Source organism: Giraffa tippelskirchi, chromosome 2, assembly GCF_054371585.1.
Source record: "Giraffa tippelskirchi isolate mGirTip1 chromosome 2, T2T-mGirTip1v1.2.pri, whole genome shotgun sequence".
In the NCBI taxonomy this organism is placed as follows: domain Eukaryota; kingdom Metazoa; phylum Chordata; class Mammalia; order Artiodactyla; family Giraffidae; genus Giraffa; species Giraffa tippelskirchi.
Window position 1 is genome coordinate 156,526,385 of NC_137276.1, and position 23,889 is coordinate 156,550,273.

General features: G+C 38.9%; 1 protein-coding gene and 1 long non-coding RNA gene across 20 annotated transcripts in view; both read left to right on the top strand.

The window, feature by feature from the left end:
* LOC145524476 (uncharacterized) lies at nucleotides 1–22,454 on the top strand. The gene is made up of 2 exons (XR_014067564.1): nucleotides 1–14,847; nucleotides 17,527–22,454. It is a non-coding gene; the product is annotated as an uncharacterized LOC145524476 (long non-coding RNA).
* Nucleotides 1–23,889, top strand: part of LPP (LIM domain containing preferred translocation partner in lipoma) — a 728,299-nt gene that overhangs the window by 348,006 nt on the left and 356,404 nt on the right. The window lies entirely within an intron of this gene.

Sequence of the window (23,889 nt, forward strand, 5' to 3'; positions counted from 1 at the left end):
ATTACCTGAAAGAACAAGCTGCTTCTTATAGCCCTTCTTTCTTTTTTGATTTTCTCAGAGTCAATGGTCTAAGTTATCTTTTTAATATCAACATGTGTCAGTCAACAGAAATTTCTTTAACTGATTTGATTAGTATTTTCTCTAAAATAACACCACAGCATCCTACCCATTTATAAGTTAAATCTTCTTGTGCCATTGTCCTGCTCCTTTTCTGGCTTTGACTCGGTGGATATTTTGTTATATGTCGGTAGAATCTTCAGAGATATGGTTTAGCATGGCTGTGTTAAAGTCAGGGTGAGAACTACATCTTTTCTAAGAAATTCCTTACATCAAATGCATTGAGACACCTTCCTTTTTCAGTTGTTGTAAGTAATGCTGCATAGAACATGTTCATGTATATTTTCTTTGGAGCTATTTACCTAACTCGGAATTTTTAGAGTTGGATTTCTACATTGGGGATTATAACTGCTGCTTTTCTTTCCATGGATACTGAATAGCTTATATTAGCACCAACAGTTTGAATATATCAATTTCTCCCCAGTTGTACTAGCATTTGGTGACAGCAATTAATGTATTTTTCTTTTTAATCTATTTTTTTTTAACTGAAGGATAGTTGCTTTACAGAATTTTGTTGTTTTCTGTCAAGCATCAACATGAATCAACCATAGGTATACATATGTCCCCTCCCTCTTGAACCTCCAATTTTTTTTTTTCTAATGCAAGTGGTGTCCTGTTATTAGTTCTTCTTTGCATCCTCTGGCTTCCTTTGGAGTGTGGCTATTTTTCTTCACCTTTATTTATTATCTGCATTTCGGAAGCTGACCTTGCACTGCTAGTGGTCATTCCTTGCCTCCCTCCAATCTCGAGAAAGTAATGGTAAATCAATTTCAGGGCTTCTGAGCCCTCATAAGACAGCCAGCAGTACTCTTCATGCAGACCTTGGACCGGAACTGTTGTCACTGTGTTGCTTGTCTCTGTGTGATGTTTGCTTGACCTTCAACACTCCAGTTCTCCAACAGCAGCTCCAATATTCACAGTGATTCCTTTCACAAATGAAAAACCAGTCCTGCTTCTCTGCTGTCAGTCATTTCAATACAGTGCTGAGTAATGTGCTTTCCTCTTTAGATATGCTCCAACTGCCTTTTCTAGACATATAATGGGACTGTCAGTTATGTGGGGGCACAAGGCAATACACACTAGTGCTTAGATCTTCCTCAGCTGTCATCACTCTTGGCTCTACTTGGCTTGTCACTGGTGAAAATGCACTTTGTTTCTATAAACACACGCTGAGCTGCAGACAGGTGGCACCTGCTGTGATCTTTGGGGGGGACTGTTAGAAGAAGGAAAGAGGTTCGTTAAAAGGAAGAAAACTAGGACCAAGTGGTCCTCTTTCAGGAACCCATAATAAGTTCAACAGTGGCAGATATACAGAAGAGCAAGGAAAAGACTGAGATATTCTTTTAAAGGTGGCAACATCTGCAAAGGATATTCCAAAGACTCGCATATTCTCCTGAGGGATGGAGAGGTGGTGATGTTGGAGGCGGGAGGGGAGAGCAACCTGAGCCACAAGGAAGGAAGGTCCAGGCTGCATTCAGAGAACTGCAAGCTGCCTAGTGGTTGCAGATGAGGCCATTGAAAGCTTCAAGCAGACCACAAGCCTGGAAGGTCTCCTGCTCACAGCCCATGGACACGTTTGAGTGCCAGATGAAGATTTTGGTTTGTCTTATAAATAATGAGGGATAGTTGAAGGTTTCCAAGCAGAGAAAATCTACAGTTCATCCTGGAGAAAGAACGTAGGAAATAAGACACTGTTTCTCATGTGATTGATCAGGGTCCCTTGAGTATGGCTTTTTTGTAAATAGAAAAACATTCAGAGAAAAATCTCAATATGATCTAGAACTTGAAAATCAAACACAGGTCTAATTTCAAGGTCCAGCTGTGCTCACATTGTAGTCAAGTGTCCTCAGACAAGTCACTTACATACTAAGTCTTAGTTTCCTCATCCACAAAATAAGCACAACATCTATATCTCAGAGTTGAGATATCTATGTTTCACTCTAGTGTGAAGAGATGTGAAAGTGCTTTATAATGAGTAAAGCACTGTTCAGATATCAGTGATTATGAGTTTGTGTGCACAGTGAGATTGCACAAACAAAAATGTGGCTGCTGAATAAACCCATTAAAATGTGGAGGTGAATTGGAGGCATGTGTAGACAATCTTAAAGAATGTAGGCTATGTTAAGAAAAACCTCTAATCTGAATCTTCCCAGTATATATTATGGTTTGAGAATTTAGGAGGAAAAAACAAGATTAAGCAAAAATCCTATTTAACAAAGGAGATAAGGCATATATATGTATTTATGCACAAAATGGATGAATCCAGTGGCAAAGTCAGTGGCCTTGCCATTGTGTAAAGTGGGCTTGAGGTATTTGCTTGGGTGGAATTGAAAACATGCTTAACATCAAACAACATTTAGAAACTCAGGAGTAAGCAAGGCTAGCTGGAGAACATTTCTGAGACCTGGGCCCATCCTCTTGCATCTTTCTAGAGTGAGAGGTACAAGCTATTGGTTATAAGATAGGCTCAAGGATATGCTGTAGAACACAGGAAATATAGCTAACATTTTGTAATAACTGTAAATGGGAAGTTACCTTTAAAAACTGTATGAAAGTTAAAAATTAAAAAAAAATTATTAATGATAACTCAAGTAGAACAGATTGAGAATTCCACTTTTCATGTGTCTGTTCCATTCAGAAGTTAAAGAGCAATCCATTCTAACTTCATTATTCTAATTTAGGAAAGCAAAAGTTAAGTGGGAAAAACAGCTCATTCTTCTGAATTATCTTTACTCTGGTGGAACTGAATTAGGTACATTATTATTTATTGGTTAACATAATTATATACTGTGAGAACAATAATCACACACTTAAAATATTAAAAATATGTGCCAGGAGAAGATGATGTCTGCAGTAGACTGTGTTGTGTTGTAATTAAAAGGTACTTGAACAGTCCTCAAAATGTAGACTGTTAATGACCAACTTTGATGTTTCCATTTTTGATCCAAAGCTAATTGCAAAACCTGTTAAATCACGACAATTTAAAGTAGGCTAGTAGGTCTGTGATTTTTCATTATTCAATCATGTGTTTTGTGATTTACTGAACCCACCTTTCCTGAATCACTTGGCAAGGCTGCATTGACTCATGGATAGGGGATAAAATGATCATATAGGTAGAATGTTTGTACAGTAAGAGGTCCAAAGTTGCTCTATTTACTTAACAACTCTGAAAATATCTGAAAATAGATTTTATGGGGGCATTTTCTTCTTCTTACGAAAGGAGCGATTTCTACTGTCATATTTCTCAACTTTATTTCTATTCACTTTTTTATCCATATTTTTATTTGGGAAATATGCTTCATTCCACATTTTCATTCATTCAGCTAACATTTATTGAGATCCCATTGTGGGTTAGGCTTTGGAAATATAGAGGTTAGAATCCACATTTTCTTGCTCTAGAGGAATTCCTGGTCTTACAGAAGAGAAAAATGCATAAACAGTTCTGCTGCTGCTAAGTCGCATCAGTCGTGTCCGACTCTGTGCGACCCCATAGACAGCAGCCCACAGGCTCCTCCGTCCCTGGGATTCTCCAGGCAAGAACACTGGAGTGGGTTGCCATTTCCTCCTCCAGTTCATGAAAGTGAAAAGTGAAAGTGAAGTCGCATCAGTCCTGTCCGACTCTTCGTGACCCCATGGACTGCAGCCCACCAGGCTCCTCCGTCCAGAGGGGCACAAAAGAAGGGCTTGTTGGATGTGCTACGTGAAGTTATTGTGTGACTCACTGGATGTTGAAATTGTTGGGAAATCAAAAATAGGAATATCAACTTTATATTTTATACTTTTTTAGGGAAATGTCAGGGAGGACTACCCTGAGCAGGTAGAATTTGAGTTCCTTTTGCTGCATATTTGGGAAGGGCATGGAATTCAAATGAGAGAATAACAGAAATGTGTAAGTCATGGGATGTTGAAAGAGAATGAATGCCTTTTTGGAAGACTAAAGTAGTTCTTTTATAACATGGGGTATGTGAAGTACAAAGGAAACAGCAGATGGAATCCCATGCTCTAATTAATACCTAAGTAGCCTTCTAGATACCCAAGGACTCTTACAGTAAAAGGAGAAATTTGGGGGTGGGTGGGTAGCAACAATATTTCTGGTTAGAGTAGGTTTAGGGGGTAACACCTTTTGAACTTTTACAGAAGATATAAAAATATATTAACACATCTATGCCAGCCATTGCACAGAGTAACGTGATTAAACTACCATAGTGTTTAGTACTGAATTTCTAATCATGATAAAATGTGTGTGTTAGGAAGTAGTTTTAGAAAACAGATGTGAGTGAGAAGTTCTGAGATGGTTGTGGGTTGAACTGCAGACTCAGGATGGTCTTAGAGTATCACAGTTTAGAGGTCAGTTAGCCAAAATCTGGGTTTCGTCTAGAGAGAGAAAGGATATTGCTCAGTGAGGCTCATTAGAGGTAGAATCAATGATTTTTTTTTTTTTTTCTTTTTCCTGAACCAAGAGGTAATGGTTACCTGTGGATACTAAGAGCAACCAAGGGACACACTGGTTCCTGTTAGTGTTTCTGTGAGTCTATCCTAAAATGGCTCCCTTCTGTGGCACTTCCTCTAAAACATGGCTTGGAAACATGAAGGAGTAAACAAAATAAGACAAAACTGAAAGATAAATTTAATATTTATGACAGTATATTTTTTTTGAATTAGTATGAATCTAGACTCCACTCATCTGGCATTCTGCTGTTAGGAAAAGCCCAGATTAGACTCCTGGGAAGTGTACATAGGGTCATCTTGAAATTCTCTTGATTTCTTAGAATACACAGGATAAATCCATGGACTTATGATTTCCTTTCCCTTCTCTTGGCAAAACCATGCCTAGAGCGCTGGCTTTCTAATTCCTGGAACAAAGCTGACTTTTCTTCCCTGCACTGAGTTTGGTAGGGCAGGGACTGGTACCTAGGTAACTTGGAGGAACTTTCAGATATTTTATATTAATTGTAACTAAAGATTTAGTATTTTTGAATCAAGTTTCTTTGGAATTGGTCAAATACAATTTCTCTGTCTTCATTTAGGATAGTATGAAAAAACTTGGAACAATTCCAGGGATAAGGATAGGATTGGACCTAGTTTGAAACCTAGATTCCCAAGCTTGCCAATAAGAAGAGTACTGTCTTCTCAATTCCCTGTGATCGCCTCTGTAAAAAGAGCTCCAGTTGTGTGAATTGTCCGCATCACCAGTCTGAGCTTCCTTTTCTATATTTCTAATATGGGCATGGTAACTACAGTTTTCCTCTTTTGCAGAGAAACCATATTGTTGTAGTCCCAAGAAATAAGATGTTGACTCTGAGTAATGGTCCACTCACTCTTTCCCATTTTTTATTTTTTTTCTTAGTTGGATGTGGACCATTTTTAAAGTGTATTGAATTTATTACAGTGTTGCTTCTGTTTTATATTTTGAGTTTTTGGCCCGAGGTATATAGAGTCTTACCTACTGGACCAGGGGTCAAACATGTAGCCCGTGCATTGGAAGGCAAAGTCTTAACTACTGGACCACTACTGTCGATCACAGCAAACTGTGGAAAATTCTTCAAGAGATGAGAATACCAGACCACCTTACCTGCCTCCTGAGAAATCTGTATGCAGGTCAAGAAGCAACAGTTAGAACTAGACATGGAACAACAGACTGGTTCCAAACTGGGAGAGGAGTATGTCAAGGCTGTATATTGTCTCCCTGCTCATTTATATGCAGAGTACATCATGCGAAACACTGGGCTGGATGAAGCACAAGCTGGACTCAAGATTGCCAGGAGAAATATCAATAGCCTCAGATACACAGATGACACCACTCTTATGGCAGAAAGTAAAGAGAAACAAAAGAGCCTCTTGATGAAAATGAAAGAGGAGAGTGAAAAAGCTGGCTTAAAACTCAACATTCAGAAAACAAAGATCATGGCATCTGATCCCATCACTCCATGGCAAATAGATGGAAAAACAATGGAAACAGTGACAGACTTTATTTTCTTGGGCTCCAAAATCAGTCCAGATGGTGACTGTAGCCATGAAATCAAAAGGAACTTTTTCCTTGGAAGAAAAGCTATGACCAACCTAGACAGCATATTAAAAAGCAGAGACATTACTTTGCTGACAAAGATCTGTTGTCAAAGCTATGGTTTTTCCAGTAGTCATGTATGAATGTGAGAGTTGGACAATAAAGAAAGCTGAGCACTAAGGAATTGATGCTTTTGAACTAGGATGTTGGAGAAGACTTTTGAGAGTCCCTTGGCTTGGAAGGAGATCAAACCAGTAAGTCCTAAAGGAAATCAGTCCTGAATATTCATTGGAAGGACTGATGCTGAAGCTCCAATACTTTGACCACCTGATGTGAAGATGTGACTCATTGGAAAAGACCCTAACGCTGGGAAAGATTGAGGGCAGGAGGAGAAGGGAACGACAGAGGATGAGATGGTTGGATGGCATCACCAAGTCAATGGACATGAGTTTGAGCAAGCTCTGGGAATTGGTGATGAACAAGCCTGGCATGCTGCAGTCCATGGGGTCGCAGAGAGTCAGGCACAACTGAGCGACTGAACTTATTGAACTGAACTACTGGGCTGCCAGGGAAGTGCCAATCCTTCCTGTTTTGTTTTCAGATGGTTAGCTTGTGTTGGGAGCTTGCTTGTAACTTCAAGTCTTTGAAGGTTTGGGGTTTGTCTCTTCTGAATGCTGCTACTCTATCAATGATATATTTATCTTTCTCATTTAAAATGTTTTAAAATTATTACAGTTTCTTAGTCTGTTTGGAAACTGAGTACATACTTGCTGTTTGGTCACATGAACATATCTTGAGTTGCAATCCCAGGGCTCCCACACTGCATTCCTTTCATAGAGCAATAATTTATGAGGCACCCTGTGAAATTATTTCAGGTGTGTCTGTATTGCATGGAAGGCTTTTTATTTGTAATTCATGTGGCCTGAGGGCTTGCTTGCACAGTAATCAGGGTGGAGTCTTATATGCTATGGATCTTCTATTCTCTTGTGCTCCTTGTTCTAGCTTGCAAAAGCCACGAGCAGCTGCAGGGGAAATTAATAATTAAATTTTTAATATTCCATACTATTTGTTGCAACCCAAACATGTAGACTACTAGGAGATGAGAGCTGTGACATGCTGATACTGTGTGCTAAGATGGAGAATATTCCTGCAGAATAAGACTTGGATGTTGCTTTGTTTGGCTTCTTGGAAATGGAGATAGGAACTGGGTCTTATACTGTTGAAAAAGAGAAGAGGTATGGATCATGTCATTTTCCTCTTCCTGTATTCCTTTGGGAAAAACATTAGATGCATAGCATGATTTGATTGGGCTTCCCAGGTGGCTCAGTGGTAAAAAATCAACCTGCCAAGCAGGAGACATGGGTTTGATCACTGGGTGGGGAAGAGCCCCTCTAGAAGGAAATGGCAACCCACACCAGTATTCTTGCCTGAGAAATCCCATGCACAGAGGAGCCTGGTAGGCTACAGTCCATGGCATCTCAGAGTCAGACAGGACCTAGCAACTAAACAATAAGAACAAAATTTGCTTAAAACAAACAAACAACAACAAAAAAACCTGATTTGTCCATGTATCTGTAATGTCTGCTTACTAATAGCTTTCTTTGAAAGGTATGGTCAAAGTTGAAATATAGTAGAAACCTCCTATGTAAGATGCCAGATGGAGTCCAGTAAAGTAATAGGGACAAAAATACCATTTTGAAAGAAAAGAGGATCTAATTCTTTGCGGTGCTCATATTTAGTAGATCTGGGGTATTTTGAGTTAGTCTGTACCTGCCAGGAAACCTCAACAGTTAAGTAACAATGAGGTGGAGGTGGAGGAGTGGTTAGCTGACTCAGAGTTGCATGCCATGATTTTGATGACGGGCAATTAATTTTTAGATTGTATAAATTGCATCTCAATAACATTTATACCTCCTCCTTTTAACGAAGCTGATGTTTGTGTTCGTGTCTTATGTGACAAGCATAATAAAGTTAGCTTTTCAATTTTGTTTTGAGTGCCAAGAAAATGTAACATTTTCACGTGGAACTTTATGTTGAAGATCTCCCTTGGGTTGCACCTCTCCAAAACTTCTGCCCCCAAATGCCCATTTAACTTGCCCCAGTGTAAGAGTGTGCTCTGAGTGTGTGATGTGGGTTAGGTCCCAGCAGTGAAATAGGAGGAAGGGAAGCAAGGCAGCTGTGCTGTGCAGTATCCAGGAGAAGCCAGCTCTACTGGAGCCTAGGGAGGGAAGAGGAAGCTTTCTCTGGTGTCCTGGCCACGGTCCCTGGGGTAGACTTTAGCTGTGATTTGTTTGCAAGACCTTGGCTCAGAGATGATTGTGTTACATTACACGGAGTCACTCCATCTAGACACTGGTTCAAAAAGAAGCTCACAAAGCTGCCTGTTGAGCTTCTCCATTTTATAACACGATCTTAGTGGAAATAATTAGCTCTATGTCCATGCAGAAGCACACATCACTTTTGCAAAATTAAAGAGCTTTCTTGTCAGGACTGCTTTCCTTATTTCGTTCCTTCTCTCCCACTGTTTAAATATCTATTTTGGTGGTAGCCTTGGTCTCAGATCCCATGGTTCCCTTTATTCCCTTATTTTTTTTTTTTTAATTTAAAAGCAAATAAACAACAAAATACAAATCTGTCTATGTTTTTACTCAAGATGATTAGGTTTTCCCATGGCAAATGCATGGGAATATTGTGTTTTAAGAGCAAGAGCCGACTCTCAGATAAGGTATTGTCACATTTTTGTGCGTTTCAACACCCATTTCCTTTGTATGCCTTATAGCTAAACTAAAGCGTAATGATGATAAAGGTGGTCTCTTTGAACAGAAGATTGAAGGCGGTTAATACTAATCCTACGTATCACCATTTGTCATGGTGAGTAACTGGTCTGTCCTCTCCACAAAAATACTGTGTTGGAAGATAACTGTTAAGTTTCCTTTCATACTGTGGAAGAATTACCAGGAAAGTCATATGTCATCTTTCAGTGAATACATTAACTACAGATATGAAAGTTTAATTTGGTATATTTTGTTATTTGAACATAGATATTTCCAGTTTACATAAAACTGTGAACTGGACATTTATTGAAAGATACCAGTTGGGTACTTAACTGCTGTTGAGCCAGTAGGTATACTTTTCATGTGTACGTGCACATGAGGCCACTTGTGAATTTTGGAATTTGTCTCTGGGAATTTGACCTCCCTGAGGTCCTGAGTCCAAACTTGCTGTGCTATCATATTGGGGTTCAAGACCTCAGAAGAGAATTGGATTATGTTTTGCTGCTCTGAATCACAAATTGCTCAAATGTAAAGTAAAAATTCCAATAATTTTACTTCACAGAGTAAACCTTATAGATGGTCTAAAAGTGTACATACAATGCCTGAAGCTTGAGCAGCTGATACATAATTGTGTTAAATACTTGACTATGTAGCCCTTGAGGCAAGATTATCTTCTTGTTTCCTGCAAACAAGAGCCATATGAATTCCTATTTGCTGAGTAAATAAGTAAATATTGTCATCGAATCCAGTAAGGATGTAAGAATTCACATTCTAGAAGTCTGCTAGAAAACCCACTTTGGAATTGGCATTGAGTTAGTGCATGGCATAGTTATAACTGCTTTCTTATTTTTCCGTAAGTAACAGCAGGTATTTGTATCGGTAAAAAATAGTACAACTGAGGCAAGTGAGGTATATATGGACAAGTTAATGGCAGTTACTGATTCAGCTAAAACTTCTCGCTTTATCTCTTCACTGCCTTGTATCACTTGAAGGCAATGCACTTGGTTGAAAAGATGATGTTTTCTGGGATTATAATTCAATACTATAACTCTTTTCTTCTTATTGTGATGATATAAAAATAAACATCAAGTTCTTTTCTGTATCCTCTAAGAAACTGCTAAAAAGAGAGGACCATTATGTTACTCAGTGTTTCTTAATACAAAGATCAGTGTGATAAGTTCTTCAGATTCAATGATAGAAGACAAAAAGTTACCTGACTGATGAGCTGATGTATGCTTCCTTTTTTTCAGAAAAAAAAAAAAAAGCAAAAATTCTGCAGAATTATCATATGACTCTTTTGTTTGAGCTTCAATGATTCATCTCCTCCTTCCTTTACCACATTATTTCTGATACCTCCTGCCCTGATATTTGAAATATTATGTGTGTGCCAATTGTAAGCCATTTTTAAAACTGATTGTCTTACCCTAACTAACTTGTACTTTTTAAATGGAAACTAGCTTTCTATCTATATGTGCCTATGAACATCCTTAAAAATAAGTAAACCTAAGACATTTTAAAGAGATCATTTAATTCTAAATAGATACTTTGCTTATATCGATGATAAACAATGGATCCATAACAGTAACATTCTGCTGGTATAAGTAAACTATAAGAATTAAAGAGAGTTAAAGAGATGAATATTTGTTTCTTTTAAGAAATGTGTTTCAGAAAGCTTCAAGTACTAGTCGTCAGACATGTAAGCCCATTACTCAAAGTAAGCCCATTACTCAAGTTATTTTAATAAGTGTCTTGACTGTTTCGAGATTGCATCATCTTGATATTATACTACTTATATGAAAATATTGGAAAATGTTATTTCTCAGATACTGCTAGAAGTGCAATAAGAAATCCTCTTGGCTCCCTCTACCACCCAACCAACAGAGAGTGATGTTTTATTTTCTAAATGACCAGCGTTAAGTTGATCCTTAACAAAGCAGTCAAAGCCAGGGAAGAGATTTCACAAATAGCATCCTGGATAACTTAATACTGTATATAATCCTGACTGTAGAGCTCCTTTTCCTGTGAGACAGCCTAGCATGGCTCAAAGTTATGATACTTAACTTTGCTTATAGGGAAGTCTGCTTGTAGATGAGACCTCACAAGCAGCATATGGAGAAAGAAAGAGGGAGGTTCAGGGTGGTCTGCTTGCAGCTCTGTTAAAACAAATTTCCTAGGGTCTTTTCTGAAGGAAAGGTGTGAATGGAGATGCATCATTCAGCCATCACCTCTCCACCACACTGCATCATGTCCATGAACAAAAGAGAAAGAAAGAAATTTATGACAAATATGAGAATTCCCTGGTGGTACAGTGGTTAGGACTGTGTGCTTCCACTATGGAGGGCACAGGTTCGATTCCTGGTTGAGGAACTAAGATCCTACATGCAGCAAGGTGGCCAATAAATAAATAAAATAAAGATCCATTCTTTAAAAAAAGGAAAAACAAAAGAAAATCTTCACAGAAACTTGCCATGCATGTGCTATCGTCTCTGCCTCAAGTTGCTTAGAGAGCATATGTGCCTTTAATTTATTAAAAACAAAATGAAGAACAAAAATGTGAGGAGAAGGTTGAACTGTGTCTTGAAAACTGCTACTTGGAAGGGAGGCTTCTTGAAAAGGGAAGAGAACCACTGTGTGTATTTTTTAAAGAGCTCTCTCTTATTCATTGATTGGTTTGTTCATTTATTTATTTATTTTTTCGTTCTATTTATGATTATAACTGAAAATAAAATCTCTGTGAAATTGTTGAATGACATTAAAGAAGGCCCAAATAGGTGGAAAGATATACCAGGTTCATTGCTTGGAAGATACAATATTATTAAGCTGGCATATACACTGAAGTTTTCTGCAGATTTAATTTCTGTCAGAATTCCAATTTTCTTCTTTGTATAAGTTTACATGTGAATTACAAAATGCATATGGAAATTCAAGGGACCCAAAATAGTCAAAACAATTTTGAAGGAAGAAAAATGCACAGGTTTACAGTTCCCTATTTCAAAACTACTAAATTGCTATAGGAATCAAGCAGTGTGGTACTATCATAAAGTATACATATAATATGATGAAATGGAATTGAATGACCAGAAACATTTATACCAATTGATTTCCAACAGGAGTACCAAGATATCAACGGAGAAGGAATAGTTTTTTTCAAAAGAGAATACTAGGACAACTGGATATCCACATGATAAAGGGTGAAGTTGGACACCTACCTCATATCATACACAAAAATTAACTTGAGGTGGATAAATAGCATAAATATAAGAAATAAAACTATAAAACTCTTAGAAGAAAACATAGGAGCAATCTTCATGACTGTGGATTAGTCACTCATTCCAAAAGTATACATGTGTGCTCAGTTGCACAGGTGTGTGCTACTCTTTGCAATGCTATGGACTGTAGCTCACCAGGCTCCTCTGTCCATGGGATTTCCCAGGCAACAGTACTGGAGTAGATTGCCATTTCCTTCACCAAGGGATCTTTTTGACCCAGGGATTGAACCTGCATCTCCTGTACTATAGGTGCATTCTTTACCACTGAGCCACTGGGGAAGCCCAGACCAAAAGTATTAATAGCTTAAAAAACAAAACAACAAAACAAAAAAACCTTATACCTTAGACTTTTAAAAATTTAATACTTTTGTGCTTAAAATGACACTACCATGGAAGTGAATAGCAACCCATGGACTGGGAGAATTCACTTGCATATCATATATCTGATAGATTTGTGTCTAGACTGTATGAAGACTCTTACACATCAGTAAGAAGACAACTAATCTAATTTAAAAATGGACAAATGATCTTGATAGATATTTCTCCAAAGATATACTGGAAGCTAATATCATAGGAAAAGATGCTTGACATTATTAGTCATCCAGGAAATAATCAAATCAAAACTACAATGAGACACCACATCACCCACACTGAGATGGTTATAATACAAAAGACAGAAACATATGAAAAAAAAAATGTAGTGAAATTGGAGTTGTCATACATTGCTGGCTAGTTGTAAAGTGGTACAGCCACTTTGAAAAAAACCTAGCAGTTCCTCAAAAGATTAGACTTAGAGTTATCATATGATCAACAACTTTGTTCCTAAGTATATATCCAAGAGAATTAAAACATTTATCCACACAAAAACCTATCAATGAATGTGCATAGCAGCATTATTCACAATAGCCAGAAAGTGGAAACAATTTAAACATCAATCAATTGAAGAATGAATAAACAAGTGTAGTATATCCATCCATACAGTTGAATATTATTTAATCATAAATTAGAATGAACTACTGATACATGCCAAAACACATATAAATCTTGAAAATTATGCTATATGAAGAAACCGGTCACAAAAAACTTGGTGTAACATGATTCCATTTATATGACTAGGCTGATCTATAGATTTAGAAAGATTGGTGGTCTCCAGTGACTGAGAGTGGAGAAGGCAATGGCACCCCACTCCAGTACTCTTGCCTGGAAAATCCCATGGATGGCGGAGCCTGGTAGGCTACAGTCTATGGGGTCGCTGAGAGTCGGACACGACTGAGCGACTTCACTTTCACTTTTCACTTTCATGCATTGGAGATGGAAATGGCAACCCACTCCAGTGTTCTTGCCTGGAGAATCCCAGGGACGGGGGAGTCTGGTGGGTTGCCGTCTATGGGGTCGCACAGAGTTGGACATGACTGAAGCGACTTAGCAGCAGCAGCAGCAGGTCTTTGAGGAATGATCAAAATTGTCTGCAATTAGAAAGCGATATTCATTTTACAATTTGCAGGAGGCCTCTTGCAGTACAGGAGCCATAGGTTCAATCCCTGAGTAAGGAAGATACCCTGGAGAGGGAAATCGCAAACTACTGCAGCCCACTCTGCTTTCCAGATTGGGAAATCCAATGGGCAGTGGAGCCTGGTGGACTATAGTCCACGGAGTTGCAAGAGTCAGAAATGACTTTGCGACGAAATCACCACCTCCTGTGGGGACAGTCTAATTATTTTGGGAATGATCAAATAGTCAGCAATTAGTGATATTCATTTCACAATTCCTTAAACATACTAATGACCAACAGACTGGTTCAAACTTGGGAAAGGAGTACGTCAAGGCTGTATTTTGTTAGCCTGCCAATTTAACTTATATGCGTCATGAGAAATGCCCGGCTGGATGAAGTACAAGCTGAAATTAAGATTGCCATGAGAAATATCAATAGCCTCATAGATGGCACCACCCTTATGGCAGAAAGTAAAGAGGAACTAAAGAGCCTCTTGATGAAAGTGAAAGAGGAGAGTGAAAACGCTGGCTTAAAGCTCAACATTCAAAAAATGAAGATCATGGCATCCGGTTCCATCACTTCATGGTAAATAGATGGGGAAGAAATGGAAACAATGACAGACTTTGTTTTCTTGGGCTCCTAAATTACTGTAGATGGTGATTGTAGCCATGAAACTAAAAGATATTAGCTCCTTGGAAGAAAAGCTATGACCAACCTAGATAGCATATTAAAAAGCAGAGACATTACTTTCCCAACAAAGGTTCATCTCATCAAAGCTATGGGTTTTCCAGTAGTCATATATGGATGTGAGAGTTGGACTATAAAGAAAGCTGAGCGCCAAAGAATTGATGCTTTTGAATTGTGGTGTTGGAAAAGACTCTTGAGAGTCCCTTGAACAGCAAGGAGATCCAACCAATCAATCCTAAAGGAAATAAGTTCTGAATATTCATTAGAAGGACTGATGCTGAAGCTGAAGCTCCAATACTTTGGCCACCTGATGGGAAGAGCTGACTCATAAGAAAAGAACCTGAGGTAGGGAAAGCTTAAAGGCAGGAGGAGAAGGGGATGACAGAGGGTGAGATGGTTGGAAGGCATCACTGACTCAATGGACATGAATTTGAGCAAGCTCTGGTAGATGGTGAAGGACAGAGAAGCCTGGCGGGCATACGGTAGTCCATGGTTTTGCAAAGAGTAGGACATGACTGAGCAAATGAACAACAACATTTCACAATTTCTTGAACATACCAGTGACCACTGTACATTTTTGAAAAGTGGACTTAGTGGTATGTGAATTATATCTCACTTAAAAAAAAATGAAGCTCTATATTGAACAATGTGCCTTTAATACAGAGATAAAATTATCCACGGTCCGTACTTTGAAGAAGCTCATAGTCTATTGGGAGACTGCACACTGGCAGTTAAGGCACAGAGTATACATCCTAACGAAGAAGCATGTATAGGATGCTGCCGGAAGAGATATAACTCAGCATGGATGTCGTGGAAGCTGCCTGTGACTCCTATCCTTACTTGAATAGGATTCTCTGCAGATAGGACCAGACTTCCATGTAGATTCAGGGAGCATAACAAAAACTAATATTTTGAAGTCAGTACCTTTCTAATAGTAAGGACAGTTGAGGTTCAATATAGGCTTCCTCAGAAGATTGCATGTTTGCCTTCATTGGAGCCAGTTGAAATGATTCTCTGGCATTTACTGAATGAATTTTTAAATTCTCTAAAACCTCTGTTATTAACCTGCGTTAATAATACATCTCAGAGTTTACATGAGGACCACACGAAATACTGGGTGTGTGTGCAATATGTGAATACACTGTCTTGCACATAATAACACTGTTATTGCTGTTGCTGTCACCACCACCACCATCATCATCAAGTGAGTTTTGGCAATAACACTGGGAAAGTCAGGCAACAGATGGGAGAATTGATTTGAAAGATGCTAGGATTTTGTGGTTTTTCTCATTCTTGGTCACAGGGCTTGGAGTTTTCTGTTCCTTGATATAAAACTTGGAAGTAAAGACAGACTTTGGTCCTATCCCAGGCCCCCATATTGACTATTTCTGTGCCTAAGGCAAACTGCTGCTGCTGCTGCTAAGTCACTTCAATGGTGTCCGACTCTGTGTGATCCCATAGATGGCAGCCCACCAGGCTCCCCCGTCCTTGGGATTCTCCAGGCAAGAACACTGGAGCGGGTTGCCATTTCCTTTTCCAATGCATGAAAGGGAAAGTGAAAGTGAAGTCGCTCAGTCATGTCTGACTTGTAGCAACCCCATGGACTGTAGCCTACCAGGCTCTGCCATCCATGGGATTTTCCAGGCAAGAGGACTGGAGTGGGCTTCCATTGCCTTCTCCGCCTAAGGCAAACTACTCAGCCTCAATAAAGGTTTTGTGCTGCTTGCTATAATAACTAGTAGAGATATGTCATTTTTTAGAACTGTTGCCGAGAAGAATTTTTGATGGGGACTTCCTGGATGGCCCAGTGGTTAAGAATCTGCCTTCCAAAGCAGGGGACACAAGTTTGATCCCTGGTTGGGAAGCTAAGATTTCACATGCCACACGGCAACTAAGCCTGTGCATCATGACTGGCGAGAAGCCATTGCATGTATGAAAGCCCATAGCTTAAAAAAAAATTAATTAAATTAAAATAAAACAGATTTAAAAAGGAACTTTAATGACCTTGGGAGATTGTATTTAAAATATCAACAGAACTCTGGTGAACACTGATAAGAGCTACAGGTGAACAGAGTGAGGGTAGAAAGAGACTACTTCTTAACCTTGCAAAAATATGTCATCTCTTAAAAACAAGCAAGTAGAACAACTTAGTTGGACATTTAAAAATAATTATTTAAGATGTCTTGAGAGGTACCTGATACTGGGAAAGATTGAGGGCAGGAGGAGAAGGGAGCAAACAGAGGATGGGATGGTTGGATAGCATCATCAACTCAAAGGACATGAGTTTGAGCAAACTCCAGGAAATAGTGGAGGATAGAGGAGCCTGGTGTGCTGCACTCCATGAGTTCTCATAGAGTCAGACACGACTTAGCAACCGAACAACAACAGCAAGAGGTCCATAATTTCCATGATCAGCCAAGGTGTCCAGTGGGTACTCTACCTCTTTCTGTGTCTGTTTCAATATTTATAAACTGGACTTGAGAAATGAGATAATCTCTTCTGGTATTGTTAGCTTGAATTGGTATGGCTTTTGCCCTGTGTAAAAGAAGAAAAAAAAAATATATATATATATATTTATTTTTCTTTCTGTCCTTTAATTATTTCACTGTAGAAGTTTTTCCTGTACTACTCATTTGGAGTTGCTAAGAGTCATTATGTGCAACCAGAGGAAAGTGTCTGCAAATCGAAGGACCAAGTTCATGTTTTTCAGGATAATGTGAACTTAGGTTCATGGTGTTCAGGATGCTTTGGAAACAACCTGGTAGCATTTAAGATTATTTAGAATGCACTCTATTGGCGGTGATTAAAATAATAGATTCTGGGACTAGACTGCCTTGAGTTCAAATCCTAACTCTACCACTTTTGTTGTGACCTGGGATAGATCACTTAAGGTTTTTTGCCAGTGTTTCATCTCTGTAATGGAGATAGAGTATCTACCTCTTAGGATTGTAATGAGAAATAAATGAATTGCCATGTGTAAGCATATAAAACTGTTCAGTGTATAGTTAGCACCGTTTGCTCAGACGGTAAAGAATCCACCTGCAATGTGGGAGACCTAGGTTCGATTCCTGTGTTGGGAAGATCCCTGGAGGGAGGCTTGGCAATCCAACACCAGTATTCTTGCCTGGGGAATCCCCATGGACAAAGGAGCCTGCTGACAGGCTATGATCTATTGGGTTGAAGAGGCGGACATGACTGAGCGACTAAGCACAGCACACAGCACACAGCGCAGCAGCAGATCTCATTATTGGGGATTAAATGCTAATGCTTATTTTAAAACTGTCCAAGTTGTTGCTTTTATGGAAAAAAAAAAAAGATTGATTCATAAATTTGGTCTGTGACCACCATACAACTATTTGAACAGATCATCTATCTCACATAAATTGGTCATCATTCTTATAATATGCCACAGTGTGGGTCTAGCTATTCCTGAGCCTTTGTCCAGTTCCTTTGGTTATTTTAACGTCTTCTAATGCATGGATTCTAAGGCCAAAACTAGAGCAATAACCTTTTGTCTGACATATGCATGAATCATTGACATCTATTTCTGTGGATCACAGGGTAATTCCTCTGATAACTGAATAAAGTTCACTCTAAAAACAAAAATCATGACTCATAGATTATGAACTTGTCACAATTTAATAAGCCTAGGATTGAACTATTGGTATAATTTATTCTCACTAAAGCGGAAACAACTCTAGTTAAGTTACTTTTCTTCCAGCTGTCCTGGCAGATTTGTTGGGAAGAATGCTGGTTTCTACTCTCTGAATTTCTGTTACAGGAAGTCTGCAGTAAGGCCCAAGAATTTGTATTTCTAAAAAGTTCCCAGATGTTACTGATGTTGGGGCCCCACTTTGAGAAATCTTTACAGCTGCTTGTCAATCAGATGTTTTATGAGCAGGATTCTTTCCCTCCTTTGTCTTACCTGTACAGTTGTATTCTCCGAAGACTTGTTTTAATGTCAACAGTAGGCACCAGTCTAATGTTGTCATTTTCTAGGGGAGGAAACCCAAAGTCAGAGAAATATTTCCCCCTGGTTACACAGTAAATTGACAGAATCTGAAAGATTTTTGTTTTTCATTGAGAATGATTTGCATCTCTAATTCTTAGACTAAGCATGTAGATTTAGAAAATGAGCATACAATTCCAGCTCTTCCATATTAGGAAGTATGAATTTTAGTTGCTTTATCTCTCTGAACCTCATTTGCTTCATCCTTGATATGAATACCTCCACTGCTTACCATATATGGTTTTGTGAGAAGTAAATGACGTACTATGCATTAAAGTACTCTGTAAATTATGAAGTGCTATACAAATATTTTCCACTCATCCCAGTTATCAGATGCAACATCATGTTGAACATAATATATTTTATGATAGGAACCTCATTCTCCCACTTATCTAGGGCAAATATTGACTTTTCTAACTTATTTGGGGAGGAAGTAGTACTTTATAAACCTGTCACCTTTTGCATAGAATTTTTTCATTTCCTTCCTACGTTGATCTCTCTGCTAATATACTTCTAAAGAATATGCAATTAGAACTGCCATTTAGCTGCTTATACATCTGAATACTTATACATATTTTGAGATGTGGTCACACTCATATGCATGATCTAAGAATTTTTCCCCTAGTATCCTTTTGTGTAACATATGCTATAAGTCACATTTATTAAGAATGAAATAAGTAAATTATGAAACAAGTAAATTACTATTTTTCTTGAAATGATTTTTTTTTTTTTTTTTTGCATTTGCATTGGAAGCAGAACTGAGTTGAGCAAGCAGAAATGGATTTTTTTCCCAGTTCTGCAATTAACAAGTTGTGTAAGTCTGTTTCTCTTTCTGAGCCTCAGGTCCCCATTTGTAAATGAGGACAGATCTTACTCATTCCTTCCACTCACAGTGTCTATGGTATTAAAATTATAAGGCATCTTTTAAATCATGTTCTTCACCTCCTTGAGAAACTCTGAACAGAGTATCCACATTGACCTGGATCTATTCTAATAAGATATTTTCCTTTTCCTATCTCAGGCCCAAGTGCTGTTTGTATCCAATGCAGTATAACTCCCCCATACCTTTCCTTCAGGATATGACTGGGTTTCTTGGGGCTGTCATTCTGTTGCTATGGTTGAAAATGTAACGAGACTGTGTCCTGTTTTGGATCCCCTGAGACAGAGATGTTGGGTGGTGGGGATGGAGACAAGGCTGTCATGTTTTTAATGAGTTTTTCCCTTCAGTGATATTTAGAGGATCTTCCATATTATTAATGCATAGTAAAAAGTATTAGTTCTCTATTGCTGTGTAATCGATTACTTAAAAACCTAGCAGCTTGAAAACACCACACATGGGACTTTCCTGGTGGTCCAGTGGTTAAGAATATACCTTCCAATGAAGGGGGCTTGAGTTTGATCCCTGGTCAGGGAACTAAGATCCCACATGCTGAGGGGCAGCTAAAATGTGTGCTCCAAAACTCAAGAGGCTGTGCACTCTAGGGCCCATGCTCTGCAAGAAGAGAAGCCTGCCTGCTGCAACGATGACCCAGTGCAACCAAAAAAATAAAAATAACATAAGGTAATTAATTAAAAATAACACACCTTCTTACATATTTTTGTGGGTCAAGAATCTAGCCACAGCTTAGTTGAACTATCTGTTCACAGTCTCTCACAAATCTGCAATCTGAATATCAGCTGAGTCTACAGTCTCACCTGAAGGCTCAACTGGGGAATGATCAGCTTCCAAGCCTGTGTGGTTGTTGTCAACAGTTCAATGTCACCTGGCTTGTTGAACTGAGGGTCTTAGTTTCTAGATGACTGTTAGCAGGGGACTGGCTTCAGCTCTTGTGCAGCTCTGTAGCCTGGTAGCTCAGTATATCAAACCATGGAAGCTGAGAAGGCAAGAGATAGAGTCTGCTCAACAGATGTCAGTCTTAATCATGTGAGACCTAATGGTGGAGGTGACATCCCATCACATATACCACATTCTGTTAGTTAGAATTAAGTGACTAGGATCAGACTACACTCAGGGTGAGGAGTTTACACAAGGCTGTGAATACAGGAGGCAGGGATCACAGAGGGCTATCTAAGAAACCTACCTACCATAGAAGGGGATGAAATAAGACATCTTATACTTAAATAAGGAATTTAATACAAACATGAATTTGCTTGTGGAATCTGGTGGATGTGTGGGTCAAGGACAAAGGAGGCAAGTGGAATACCAAGAGAATCCAGTCTGGAAGGAATACACAATAATGAAAGGCTCTAACAGTTGGAGGAGGAATTCTTCTGTCTGAGAAGTTAAAGCTGGGTGGGGTTTTAGAGGTCTTTTGATCTAAACACCTCATTCTCTCAAGGACTCCATGGTTCACAGAGGGCCTTGCTCAGGCCACAGAGATTGTAGCTGAATCAGTTGGAGCAAAGTCCTCAAACCCCTTTGAAACAGCTCTGGATTTGGCATAAAAAGATTTGACTTTGTGACTTTCAATTTGCCTCTGAGTAGCTGTGTTACCTTGATTGATTTACTTTCTTAAGATGGTTATTCAGTTGGTAACATGGAGCTTTTGTTTATCTTGTATGTTTATTTATGTCTGATAAACACATTGGAGCTTCCCAGGTGGCACTAATGGCAAAGAACCCACCTGCCACTGCAGGAGACATAAGAGACGTGCGTTTGATCCCTGGGTCGGGAAGATCCCCTGGAGGAGGGCATGACAACCCACTCCAGTATTCTTCCCTGGAGAATCCTCATGGACAGATGAGACTGGCAGGCCACAGTCCATAGGGTTACAGAGAGTCAGACATGACTGAAGTGACTTAGCACACATGATAAACACATTGACACTTGTTTGTGGAAATTTTTACAACTTACAACAGCATTTTATTAAAAAAATTATGTTTTTATTGAAAATAATGATGTATAGTTTGAAGCAAAACAAGCATTCCTTTTTGTCAAAAAGGATGACTGTCAGTTCATACAAATACAGGTAATTTTATCTATTTCTAGATCTGTGCCAGACATCTATTGGTACATGCTAAACTACTCCCAAACACACTGTTGCTTATTTTGCTCATGAATCTACACTTTGGGTACTGTTTCATGAGAATGGCTTATCTCTATTTTATGAAACTTGCCCGGTGGCTTGACTTGAATGTTGAGCATTCATTTTCGAGATATGTGATTGTTGGTTGGCAGGTTGGTGCTGAGAGCTTGGCTAGTGCTATGCCTTGGGATCGTGGCTTCTCCCAATGTGCATACCTCCACATATTACTTGGGCTTCCTTATAATATGGCAGCTGATTTGCAAGAGTGAATAGCCCAAGAGAACAAGATGGAAATACATGCATTTTTAAGACCTAGTTTTAGAAATTACGTATAATGTCACTTCCATTGTACACTGTTGGCTGAGATAGTCACAAAGACTCACCCAGTTCAAGGGCAAGGGACGCAGACTCCACTTTTCAATGGGGTTATGGAAGGTTCGACAATTACATATGTGCAAGCGATATTGTTGTGGCCATCTTTGGAAAATATAATCTATCATTGTATTGTACAGTATAGCACTGTATTGTATTTTGTTGTACTGTATCATGTCATAGTTTATCCTATCATAATGACCTATGTTATCTTTTATTGAGTTCCGTTGTTGAGTACTTACTAAGTGCCAGACATGTTGTAAGTTCTGTAGTTCTCTTAAAGTTCATTTAATTTATACAACAACTTCATGATATAGTCATTATTTTCATTCTGACAAATCAGAAAACCAAGGCACAGAGATGTTAACTAAGTTGCCCAAGGTCAAACCAGCTCATAAATGGCAGAATTCATATTGAGATCAAGGTCATCTAGTTTTGGAATCCATACTTTAACCACTCTAACCTGATTATGTCCATGTTTTATCTATATCTCCAAACCTTGCCTACACCATCCTCTTACACCTTTCCCATCTCCATCACCCTCTGTCTACCTTAAAAAGAATGAAGAATCAATATTGATACAGAGGAATCACAAGCAGGCGGATATTGCCTTTGAAAGTAATAGGTCTGAGCCTGTCCCTAGGTACTCCAGTTGCCAATGTTAGGAAACCACCCCCGCGCCCCCCCCCCCCAAAAAAAAGAAACAGCATTCCACTGGTTCCATCCAGAGTGTGTAGTGGTCATGATGATTTTGCCTTTAATTTAATGAGATATATGGAAGTCTGGGGTAAGCTAGGAAGAATAGCTGAGTAAGAAGAGACAGATCAGAATAGAAAATGGAAAACAGGTGATATTAATTGAAAACTAAAGAAACTGAGGGACATCTATTCTTGTCCCACAAAAGTTCAGCTACTTGGTGTTCTGCCTGGTGACCTATCCAGTAAACAAAATCGTATATTAGAATTGGTTCCTACCTTGGAATTTTTACCAAAGTCTAACCCCGAAATTGAGAAAACTACAGCTAATTATGTATTAGCTTGTATCCGTTTTAAAAACTTGTTCATTTATCGAATCATTCTCATCTCTTTTTTCAACCAACACATAGTAAGTCCTTACTGAATACAGGATGCTGCAGTTTAAAAAATCAAAGGGACCACAGTTCCTAGTGCTCCCCATCCCACAAAGGCCTTCTAATGTAGGAAACAGATTTGTAAACAGACGGCAGGGACAGATGACAAATGTAATGACCAACACTTTATGGATTCGTAGAGGAAGGTGCTCTGGTTCCCTCCTTGAGAAATCAGAGGAGGCTTTCCAGAGATGCCTTAGGTAGATTTACTATGGAACTGGAAACAGTTTAGCTCGGTTGGAACTGAGGGTGTGTAGGGCAAATGACATGACATAAACTTGGAAAGAAAGGCAGGTAAATGTTTCTGCAAATGCATTCTTTCCTTCTGTCTTCCTGTCTGCCTTATAGACATAGTATTGACTCAGACCAGGAATCTCAGGCAACAGCAGACAAACATGCACAGTGTTACATTTCTCTGTGATCCCTCTGTCTGTCTGTCCTCAGTGCAGATACCTCATTGCCAGTGACTCATCTAAAAACTGTCAGGATGGGGCCTAGAAAGTTCTGTGTCCCATCGGGGTAAAATTACACCAATCGTAAGTCACTAGAACCGCTAGGGTCTGCCTTTTTTCTCATATCCCTTCTTTATAAAACTGCTGGGCCTCTCTGTAGCAGTGTCATGTGGTTACATTCATGATTTGGAAGTGCTTCATTGCGCAAAAATCACATTTACCATACAGTGGCTTTTTGACAACTTAGCACATGTGGGTTATTAATCCATCTAATAAAAGATGAAATTGAGGTCCAAAAATGTGAAATGTCTTGCCTTAATTCTCATGAAAAGGAAACTAAACTCACTGCTTTAATCCATGGTCAGTCAGTGGTCCTCCATAGTGTGATCTCTGTTCAAATGAACTCTGAAGTTTGAACTTGGTATATAAAATGGCTAAAGTAAAACAGCTCTGGTTAAAACATGAAGTTGGGACTTGGATCTTTGCTGAGCATCATCCTCTTTCTCCAGATGCTGCCCTGAGGCATCTCCATATCTAATATGAAAACCAGTCCCATTG